The following is a 12,012-nucleotide window of genomic DNA, read 5'->3' on the forward strand; positions in this document are numbered from 1 at the left end:
CCGGGGCTTAGGGATCCCTGTGGAAAAGCCTGGGAATGCCATTATCACCCCGGGAGAGGCTGAAAGCGCACACTGCTGGCCCAGCTCGGGTCGCCTTGCCCCACGGGGCGCCGCCTCCTCTAATCCCGTGGCACATCCGCAGGGCGCAGTGTGAAGAGCAGCACATCCACTTCAAACAGAAGTCGGGCCCAGAGTGTATGTTTGGGCTAAGGGGAAGGATGGGGGTCGTGAAGAGCCTCAGATTCAAAGAGAAGTCGGCTGGGATGACAGTCAGTGGCTGCGTGTGGCTCAGAGACCTGAAGGGACTGATAGTAAGCCTATGGGCTCCATTTCCATCTCCCTCTGGCCGCCCCCGCCCAGGGACTTCTCCCTCCTGAGCCGAGATGCTTTGAAGTCCGGGAGGGTGGTTTTGACAACAGATGGGACAATTAGCTTCTGTTCAGTTTGGTTCTATAGAGGAATTTGGTTGACCCACTGTTGGCTTTAATAGAAGCTGTTTTCTTAGGAGAAAGAATCCGATTCTAACATGGCACTTACTGAGGTGGTGGAAAGATAGAGATTTTGGAATTTCGCCAGTTTGGATTAACTCCTGCTGCACCACATTCTGCCACTCCATTATGTTCACCATACACTGGTTTTGCCAACTTTGACCTCTCTCAGTCTTGTTTTTCTCATCAGTAAAATGGTGCCTAAATCACCACCAACCTAAGAGGGAGGTGGACCCCGAAGTTCCAAATGTTATACACACATGTGCACAAACACACTCACACAGACTATATACAATTAAGGACATTCTTTTTTGTTTGTTTGTTTGTTTGTTTGTTTTTGAGACGGAGTCTCACTCTGTCGCCCAGGCTGGAGTGCAGTGGCGCGATCTCTGCTCACTGCAAGCTCCGCCTCCCGGGTTCACGCCATTCTCCTGCCTCAGCCCCCGAGTAGCTGAGACTGCTGGCGTCCGCCACCAAGCCCAGCTAATTTTTTGTATTTTTAGTGGAGACGGGGTTTCACCGTGTTAGCCAGGATGGTCTCGATCTCCTGACCTCATGATCCGCCTCGGCCTTCCAAAGTGCTGGGATTACAGGCGTGAGCCACTGGCCCGGCAAGGACATTCTTATGAGATAAAAATTATCATTAGCCACCATAATTGTCTTGACAGTTTTCATAAGGCATGTACATTACATTGTTTAAAAAATAAATAAATAAATAAATAAACCTTTTTTTGAGCTATAAGTGGATCCATCCACTCAAGGACAGAAATGTGGGTACTGCATTGCTGCCGAGATAAAACACAGGGGTCCTGTTCTTTGAAACCATATTGCCCAGTAGAACAGCAGCAGGGTATATGGGGAAGCATATAAATTTTGGCCAGGGTTCAACTCTTTGAACAAGTAATTTAACCTGAACCTCAGCTGCCTCTTTTGTAAAATGGGCTTGCTCTTAATTCACAGACAGCTAATGTGAAGGGTTTGGCACAGAGTAGATCCTGGAATATGGTTTATGAAGTTTAGCCTCTTCCTTTTTTGCATAGCCTCTTATTATGGAAAATTTCAAAACAACAAAGTAGGGAAATTGGTATAATTACTCACCATGAACCCATCACCCAAATTAACAATTACAGATTATAAACAGGCCCCACTTAGAAATGAATATTTTGACAATTTTGGTACTACCAGATATAGCTACAGATTAGAAATGTATTTTCATCATTAATTTAGTACCAGACATATAATAAGCACTCAGTGAATGCTAGATGGCATTATTATCATCATTATCTTTTTTTTTTCTAGAATTTATCCAAAACCTTTTTATGGACTTAATATAACACACCTTTCATCCAAAGAGCACAAGAAGATTTCCCACAATCCTTGCAATATATCATGGTGTGGGGAGACAAAGATACCCTAAAGTATAAAGCAGTGAAGTGATTCTCTCAGCCACTCAGGACGAGACTCCAGTTACTGCCCCTCTGCTTTTCATTGTTCTGTAGACAGTGAGCTCCTCTTGAGAGCTGGACCCACTGCTAATGCAGCTTTACTGTCCAAGGTGAGTGGCAGGACTGCGTGAATGCTTCGTGTCTAAAATCATAGAGTCTGGGCTGGGCGCGGTGACTCATGCCTGTAACCCCAGCACTTTGGAAGGCCGAGGTGGGCAGATTGCTTGAGGCTAGGAGTTCGAGACCAGCCTGGCCAACAGGGTGAAACCTCATCTCTACTAAAAATACAAAAATTAGCTGGCATGATGGCCCATGACTGTAATCCCAGCTACTTGGGAGGCGGAGGCAGGAGAATCGCTTGAACCCAGGAGGTGGATGTTTCGGTGAGCCACTGAGATTGCACCATTGCACTCCAGCCTGGGTGACAGGGGGAAACTCTGTCTCAAAAAAAATAAAATAAAATAAAAAGTAAAAAATAAAAATAAAAATAAATCGTAAAATGTGGAACAAAGTACTTTGAGGAAAAGAACTCATTAAGCCAAATTAGCTTGCCAATTAGTTAAAGCATCCCTAAGGTCTAGATCGTGTTTCCTTTATTTGGGTGTTTCAGAGCCATTTTTCATGAACAACTAAATTTACTATTGTTAAAAGAAAAACTTTGGAGACAAAAAAAATTTAAAAAAAAAAAAAAAAAAAAAAAAAAAAAAAAAAAACTTTGGACAAATTAAATTTAATGGAGTGTGTTTTTTTGTTTGTTTTGTTTTGTGTGTGTGTGTGTGTGGTTTTTGTTTGTTTGTTTGTTTGTTTTTGCAGGGGGGAATGGGGATGGAGTCTTGCTCAGCCTCTGGGTAGCTGCGACTATAGACACGTGCCATCACGCTTGGCTAATTTTTGTATTTTAAGTAGAGACGGGTTTCACCATGTTGGCCAGGCTGGTCTCAAACTCCTGACCTCAGGTGATCCACCCACCTGGGCCTCCCAAAGTGCTAGGATTACAGGCATGAGCCACTGAGCCTGGCATAACAGAGTTTTATTGAGCAAAGAACGATCCTGAATCAGGCAGCACCCCTCCCCACTCCATCAACACTGCCCCAACAAGAATAGGTTTAGAGGAACTCCTGGGGCTGCCACATGGTCAGATAACATTTATGGACAGAAAAAGGAAAGTGCCATACAGAAAAGAGAAGTGAGGTACAGAAACAGGGGGATTGGTTACAGCTTTGCTTTTGCCTTTCTGAACAGGATTTAAACTATTGGCTGCCTGTGATTGACTAAAACTGATCTGCTGTGCTTTACAAGTCTGCTTGGACATCCAGTTAGGTTAAGATTCACTATGTAAGGAGAAACCTTTAGGCTGAACGTAAAATATGTAAGGAGGTTAAAACTCTGCTGCTAATCAGAAGTGAGATTGTACCTGTGAGTAGCCACTACACTGCAGCCTAGGCAACATAGTGAGACCCATCTCTATTTATTTAAAAATGCAAGGAGTCGGCTTTAGGCTAAAGGTAATTTAACACTATGTTACATAAATTAAAATTACGGCCATTATGCATAGAAACACTGAAGCCAAGAATGTGACTTCAAAAACTCAGAAGTGAATTCTTAGCTTAATTAATGTGGCCTCTCTTATTCAATTAAACTCCTCAAGGGCAGGGATACATTCTGTATCATCTCTAACTCTCTCAAAATGAAGCCCAAAACAAAGCAGACACTCAACAAAACCTTATTTAATGTAATCAAGTAGATTGAGACAGAATCCCCTGTGACACACCAGAAGGACTGACCTTGGAAAATTCTAGAAATAGACATTTAGAAACAAACCAAAATGGGTGCTTTTCCTGTCTGCTCCACTTTCAGGCATGTCTCTTGTGAGTTTGTGCCTCATAGGAAAATGTGAGGAAACAGGAAAAAGAGAAACAGTTCCATTTCTGAAAAGATAAGAATAAAGTCTGATAAAGACAAAAGGCATTTGGGCTCAGTGGAGTTAAAACAAACTCAGACGGCTCAGCCCCGTTTGAAGTTGAGGAGAAACAGAACGACCCATCAGTCCATTGTGGAGCACAAAGCAGCTTAATCAGCATTTCATCATGGGTAGCCCAGGCAAGGTCTACAGGCGCTGTGCAAAAAGCCCTGCCTATTTTTACCTAGAGGGCATTTCTACCTGAAAATATCTGTGTGTTGCGTGTGCGTGTGAGGATGGGGAGTGACCTTCTTATTGCTCCCAGTAATGGAATTAATTCCTAAGAACATTCTTGAACAACTGGTTCACTTTGGTTTGTCATTAATTCAAGTTTACCTCTTTGTTATAATTCCAAGCACCTCACAGAGTCCTAAGCACCTCCGAGAAGTTTAATAAATGCTTGTTGAATTGGAGGAAGGGGTAGAAATCACTAGCATAATATGAAATAAATACCATGTCCACTAAGGCGAGGGCTTTTCTAACTGTGCAAGCCCACCTGTCTGAGCACAGAAATACTTACATTAAAAAGTGTTCAAACTCCAAGCCCTACTGTTCTGCTGAACAGGTACCCAGCAGACCCAAATATATTCTGACTGATACTGGGGTCTTCCCAGGATTTTTCCAGGAAGGCTAGATCATACCTTGCCAACTGCCAGCAGCTGCTTCAGTCAGAACAGAGGGAGGAAAACTTGGTTCTGCTGCGCCACGGGGGGTGTGCCCGTATGCATCACGCTGCACCATGCACCTGGAGGATTTCACTGGCTTAGAAAAACCAATGCAGAAAAGGAGGCCCGAGCTTCCATGCACACCTTTTCCTTCCCTTTTTAGCTCATTTCTATGTGAAGGAATTCAGTTTGTTTTTGGGTCCTTTTTTTTTCTTTTCTTTTCTTTTTTTTTTCAGAAGGAGTCTCACTCTGTCACCCAGGCTAGAGTACAGTGGCTCAATCTCGGCTCACTGCAACCTCTGCTTCCCAGGTTCAAGCGATTCTCCTGCCTCAGGCTCCCCAGTAGCTGGGATTACAGGCACGTGCCACCACGCCTGGCTAATTTTTTGTATTTTAGTGGAGATGGGGTTTCACCGTGTTGGCTAGAATGGTCTCGATCTCCTGACCTCATGATCTGCCCGCCTCGGCCTCCCAAAATGCTCAGATTAAAGGAGTGAGCCACCGCGCCCAGCCTCAGTTTCTGTTTTTAATAGAGCTGAGCCCAATTTAGAATTACAGCACATACCACTCTTGTATCTATACCAGTTGTGTCTTCTGACATCCAAACCATATCACCCAACCCGTTCCTCCCTCCTTCCCTTTGGAGTATCCCCCCTCCTTTGAAGACCCCCAATAAGCATCTTGGCGATGGAAAGCAATTGCGAAATGAAAGAGGATCCTTGGCACACCAGCTCCTGTTAAAGAAACACAGAAAACTGAGAGCAGTTTAGCATGTGACCCACGTAAGGACTTTATTTGTGAATAACTCAATCAGGGAAGAATGCGGATACAAACAGTCTTTCTTCCTGTATATCACCAGGTAATTGCCCCAGGTTTCGGTCTTTACCAAAAGTCGTCATCCTGTCCAATTTATTTTCTAAAAGAACATAAAATTAACTCTTTTTTTTTGAGACAGAGTTTTGGTCTTGTTGCCCAGGCTGGAGTTCAGTGGCACCATCTCAGGTCGCTGCAGCCTCCGCCTCCTGGGTTCAAGCGATTCTCCTGCCTCAGCCTCCTGGGTAGCCAGGATTACAGGCGCCCGCCACCATGCCCTGCTAATATTTTGTATTTTTAGTAGAGACAGGGTTTCACCGTGTTGATCAGGCTGGTCTTGAACTCCTGACCTCAGGTGATCCACCTGCCTCGGCCTCCCAAAGTACTGGAATTACAGGCGTGAGTCACTGCACCCAGCCTCTAAAATTAATTGTTTTACCTTTCCCCCAGGTTATCAGAAAGAACAAAAGTCCAGAGCTAGGTGATGATGTTTCAGTCTTCTATGTATCCCTTCTACTCTGCATTCAGGCTGGAATCCTGTTAGAAGAATGTGAGTAATGAGGCTACATTTCCTATTGACCCAGCTGTTTATAAACAAAGCTCTTCCTTCTAGGAAAGGCAGTGACATTTAAATTGCTGCAAATTATCAGCCTCGACTCATCTGAATTTCTCTCATCTGAATTTCATCTGAGCACTGTGCTACTCTTTCAGGAAATGGGAACCACAAGAAGTTTCCCTTTTTTTCAAATTGCCTCCAGATGTGGCATACAGAGGAATCTTTATTAAAATATCACACAGTAGCCAGGGCTCCATAATTTCTTCTGTCACCTTGGTCAGAAGATGAATAACAAACCAGTGATTGTAGAAAAGAGCTCTGGGTGTTGTCTGCAAAGGCCTCACCCAGCTCCAGCCACCTTATCTCAACTTGTCTTTTTTCCATAGTGCCTTATTACACTATATAATTTACTTATTTATTATATTGGTTGTTAATTGCCTGTCTCATCTGCTAGAATGCAAACTCCCCAAAGGCAGGGATCTTGTTTCGTTCACTAATATACCTCAAGGGCCTAGAACAGTGCCTCGCACACTTCGCTTGCTCAAATAAGTGTTTATTGAGTGAATGAATTAAAAAGCCAATCTCATTAGAGCAAGATCTCTAGTCTTGACCTCAAAATTGACACGAATGCCACATGTCCTATTCTATGTAGGCCCCTAGGTCTCATAGGAGCTCATAGTGTCATAGGATAATCCCAATATTATTTCCAAAGATCCTTCACTTTCTCTCACCCCCCATCCTGCTTCTCTTCCCAAAGCACCTATTTTTATCAATGATAACACAATCTGTTAGTCCTTACACTAAAATTCTTGTTCTTTCTGTTCCTTTTACCTCTTTTTTAATCCCCCATGTCACTAATTTATCAAATTCCTGAAGATGCTTCCTTTCAAATATCTCCAATTTGTCCCTTCCTCTCTATTCTCATTGCCCTTGTCTACACAATTATCACCTCAAATAGACTCTTAATTGGCCTCCTAGCTCCTAGTCTCTCCCTCCTACAGGTTCTTTTGCATATCATAAGCATTGTTTTGATCACAGCTGTTCTCTTCCAAAGCCGTCTGTGATCCAGCCCACCTAGCAAACCCTACCTCCCTGAGTGGTCAAATGGTCAGGAGTTAAGTCTTGAAAAAATAGAAAGTGTTGCTTAGGCAAATGAGTTCCTGTGTGTAGGGTGAAGAAAAGGGGCCAGAGACAAGACCATAACTACCAGGCAAAAGCATTATTTGAACTCCGTCCTGGGAGACATGAAGGACAAACTGTTGGAAGAGGTCTAGATCAAGGGAACAACGGATGAAAAGGGTGATTTAGGAAGCATAATCTGGTGAATGGGTTAGAGATGCCATTTGAGGGAAGACTGACTGGAGGCAGAATTCATAGACGAATCATCAAAAATCAAAGATATTTGGTTATTAATTCAACAGTTACCTACTCAGTGCCCATGATATCTCAGGCAGTGTTCAAGGTCCTGGGGATACAGCAGGGAACAGTAATTTCTTGGGAGTCCAGGAAGAGATACAGACAGCACTGAAGAAGCCACCCACGGCCCTCTCTCCTTGTGCTCGCCTGGCTACTTTTCCTGGTCCCAGACAATCTCTCAGATTTAAAATAAGCTGCTAGCCAGGCTAGTCATCACTACACCAATTCTCTTGCTCAAAGATGTTGCTCTTGAAGAACTGGACCACAGGTTAGAGAGGAAAAATGAAGGAAATGTTTCCTCTCAGTCAAGAGTCAACAAACTTTTTCTGTACATGGCCAAAGAGTAAATATTTTAGGCTTGTGTACCCTACAGTCTTGGTCACAACTACTTAACTCTGTCGTTGTAGCACAAAAGTAGCTACAGACAAGTAACAAGAGAACATGAGTGTGTTCCAATAAAAGTTTATTTATAAAAATAGGTAGACGGGGCTGGGCACGGTGGCTCACACCTGTAATCCTAGCACTTTGGGAGTCCGAGGTAGGTGGATCACGAGGTCAGGAGTTCGAGACCAGCCTGGCCAACATGGTGAAACCCTGTCTCTACTAAAAATACAAAAATTAGCCAGGCGTGGTGGCGTGCGCCTATAATCCCAGCTACTCAGGAGGCTGAGGCAGGAGAATCACTTGACCACGGAAGGCGGAGGTTCCAGTGAGCCAAGATTACGCCACTGCCCTCCAGCCTGGGCAACAGAGTCAGACTCCGTCTCAAAAAAAAAAAAAAAATAGGTAGAGGGCAGTTCACTGACCTCTGCCCTAAGATACCATATTTGAATGCTCAGTTATAATTAAGAGAGGCAGCATTCGGTAGGACATAAAAAGAATCAGTTTGGGAGCCCAGAAAGCTGGAATAGAATCCTAACTTTACAACACACTATGTGGCATTAAGAAACTAAACCTGTATCTTAATGACTAAAATGAGAAATAGCATAGCAAAGTGGCCTACACAGAGAACCTGGGTTCAAATTCCAGCTCTGCCACTTTCTACCTTTGTAATACTGGGGTTCAGAAAACAATGCTCCAAAATGAAGGCCTCAGCAGCAGCTTCAGAAGCAAAAGGTTTTTTCTGACCACCTTCTCCCGTTCTCCTGTCTCTTAGTCCCATTCTCCCCCTAGCCCAGCCATAGAAACCAGAATCCCTTTTCCCCAAGGTGGGTCATACAAACCAAAACAGATTTTCCCCAAAACTAGCCATAAAACCTAAAGAGATTTTATGTAAAAACTGGCTGTAAAGAAATTATCTGACCTACTTTGTTTGACTGTAGGTCATAAGACCCCCATTCCAGGGAGGGCCCTACCCACACCCAGAAATCTCGACAGACAGGCCTTGCTGGCTTTCCCTATGCATTTTATTAGCATAAGATCATACACTTAATTTTTTTATTTAACTGTTTGTTTATTTTTTGAGACAGGGTCTCACTCTGTAACCCAGGCTGGAGTGCAGTGGTGTAATTTCAGCTCACTGCAGCCTCCACCTCCTGGGCTCGGGTGATCTTCCCCACTCCACCTCCCAAGTAGGTGGGACTACAGGCATGCACCATCATCCCCAGCTAAATTTTTTTGTATTTGTAGAGATGGGGTTTCTCCATGTTGCCCAGGCTGGTCTCAAACTCCTAAGCTCAAGCAATCCACCTGCCTCAGCCTCCCAAACTGTTGGGACTTACAGATGTGTGCCATCATGCCCAGCTTGTCCAATCATATTAGATATTTCTACACAGCTATCCATACTTCGTTGAGCCTAAGCATACAAATGGACAATTTCTTCTATATCTTGTCTTCAGTCTTTCTGTTTGTTTTTGTTTGTCTGTTTTTAAGACAGGGTCTTGCTCTGTTGCCTAGTCTGGAGTGCTGTGGTGGTCATAGCTCACTATAGCCTCAAACTCCTGAATTCAAATGACCCTCCCCGTTCAGTCCCCCATGCAGCTGGGGCCACAGGTGCATACCACCATGCCAGGCTAATTTTTCTTCTTTTTAATAAAGGCAAGGTCTTACCGTGTTGCCCAGGCTGGTCTCAAACTCCTTGGCCTCAAATGATCCTCCCACCTCAGCCTCCCAAAATGCTAGAATTGCAGGCATGAGCCACAGTACCTGGCTGGATCTTCATCCTGAAGGCTCCCGTGTAAACACATTAAATAAATTTGTATGTCTTTTCTCCAATTAATCAATCTGCCTCATGTCAGTGATTTCTCAGTGAACCCTTAAGGGGCTAAAGACCATGTCCCCCAGTGTGGTCTTGGGCAGGCTTCTTAGTCTCTCTGAGCTCCTCTACTGTTTTTCATGGGCATAAAAAATATCAGCTTCCTCACTGAGAGGATTAAATGAGATTGTGTGTATCAAGTGCCTGGCACAAGGTAAGCACTCAATCACTGTTATCTATCATCAGTATTATATTACCATGAAATTTCCCAAGGAGTGGTTATTGAGGCAATATGTGAAAGTATTCATTTTGTTATTTCAGATATTAAAAACGGAGAGGACTTGCTCTGTTTTTACACTCCTGTACTTCCTAAATATTTTTCATACAACCACAGGAAGCTGAAAAGTCACCTTGTAAGCCAGCCACTGCTTTTTCAGATGATTGCCTTTAAGTGGCTTTCAAATTCTGAAGATTATCATGCATAATGTATTATGCTTATGTCAGGATTAAATTTTTTCCATTGATTTTCTTCCTGCCTCCATCAAGGATTTTGTTGGACAAGACTCTGTCTCAGGAGGAGGCTGCTTTTGCTTCTCCAAATTGTGAGTACAAAGAGTTTCTTTTAGGGTTACTGTCCTTAAATCAATTAAGGTGATTTTTTTTGTCTCCAATTACAGACAAGTTAAAATTCTCCAGTACACCCTAGACTTCCCAAGCATCGCAATCAGTCCAACCGTTTTAGGCGGACACTGAGGACTGGGTTATAGGTAGTTCCTTTTAGCATACCCTGTCCTCCCAGGGAAATGGTGCCAGGTCTCAGGAAAGAAAGCAGGTTCATGACCCTTAGGAAATGCTTCCGTTCTAAGGCACTGTGACCAGTTTAATTTGAATACATGCATAACCTACCCTAAAGCAAAGGTGGTCTTCTTTGAGTGAGAATCTCTAGGACTGTCTTTGTTGTCTGTTGTACTTTATTTACTAAAATGTGTCGCAGAAATCTTCATGGCTATTGACGTAGTGATCTTTTGAGCTGTGGGTATAGACTGTTTGCTCTGGTCAGGTCATCATTAGCCCAGTGTCCTTCTCATTGCCAGCTCAGAGAGTAGCAGGCTGCATTACAGGTTGTCTCCTTCTACCAGACAATCGGAGCCCCTGTATAAGTTGTGCTCTTTGATAGTTATGCTCTTAATCAGCTGCAGGGGCAAAGGCAGTAAACAGTAATTAATATGCAAATTTGCAAGTAACCTGCCTCTCTGTGCTGAGGCTTCTTTGTTTGTTTGTACAGTCTTGGACAAACTGCGGTTTGTCTTATTCGTAATTAGCAGGATAAATATAAAATTATGACATTAATTGTTAGCTAGCTTTTTAAAAATGGTAGTATACCCCTGCTGTGCCTGAGATGCTGCAGCTCAGTAGGGGGTTCCTTCAAAAATGAATTTTAAAATGCCGAAATACCCATTTTAATTAAAAGGCAAACACTGAAATGAGTTTGGAACTTCAGAAATCATAGTTACCGGGCAACAAATCATCGATGCATATATTAACAATTAGTATTTCTACGTGAGTTGACCTTATCTCAGTGCAAAAAGAGAGGATCACTCTTTCTAATAATAATAACGAAGAGTAATATTTATTAAGTGCTCTGCACCAGTTAGTGTGCTAAGTGAGCACTTTTCTTGCATTATTTCAGTGAATCTTCACAACCGCTAAGCTAGGTGGTGCTATTAATATCCACATACAGATGTAGAAGTTGAAGTTTTAGATAGGTTTTCTAAAGATAAGCTTTTCTGGTTCTATTCTCTAATTGTGGTATCCTCATGACTACCTACAGCTCCCATTTCTTTTCTTTCTTTTTTTTTTTTTTTTTTTGAGACGGAGTCTCGCTCTGTCGCCCAGGCTGGAGTGCAGTGGCCGTATCTCAGCTCACTGCAAGCTCCGCCTCCCGGGTTCACGCCATTCTCCTGCCTCAGCCTCCCGAGTAGCTGGGACTACAGGCGCCCGCCACCTCACCCGGCTAGTTTTTTGTATTTTTTAGTAGAGACGGGGTTTCACCGTATTAGCCAGGCTGGTCTCGATCTCCTGACCTTGTGATCCGCCCGTCTCGGCCTCCCAAAGTGCTGGGATTACAGGCTTGAGCCACCGCGCCCGGCCTCCCATTTCTTTTCTAGTTCTCACTTCTCTGAGAAGTCTACCATTTAACTATTTTCAGCTAATTCTTCATCAGCAAGCTGATGATGACCCAAACTATATCTCTAGCTCTGACCTGTCTCTTCAATTCTAGTCCACAACAGATGGTCACTTCTGCTACTGACTAAAGCCCAGATTTCGTAGCCTGACAGTGAACACTGTCCACAGTCTGGCCCAGCGACTTTCGAACTTGTATTTCCCATTTTACCTTTCATTATTCATTTCAGCTCCCAAGGCACTAGATTTGTCCCTGTGGGTGAGGTGAGGTGGCAAAAAGGGGCAAGCGAA

Source organism: Macaca thibetana, chromosome 7 (genome assembly GCF_024542745.1).
Source record: "Macaca thibetana thibetana isolate TM-01 chromosome 7, ASM2454274v1, whole genome shotgun sequence".
Lineage (NCBI taxonomy): Eukaryota > Metazoa > Chordata > Mammalia > Primates > Cercopithecidae > Macaca > Macaca thibetana.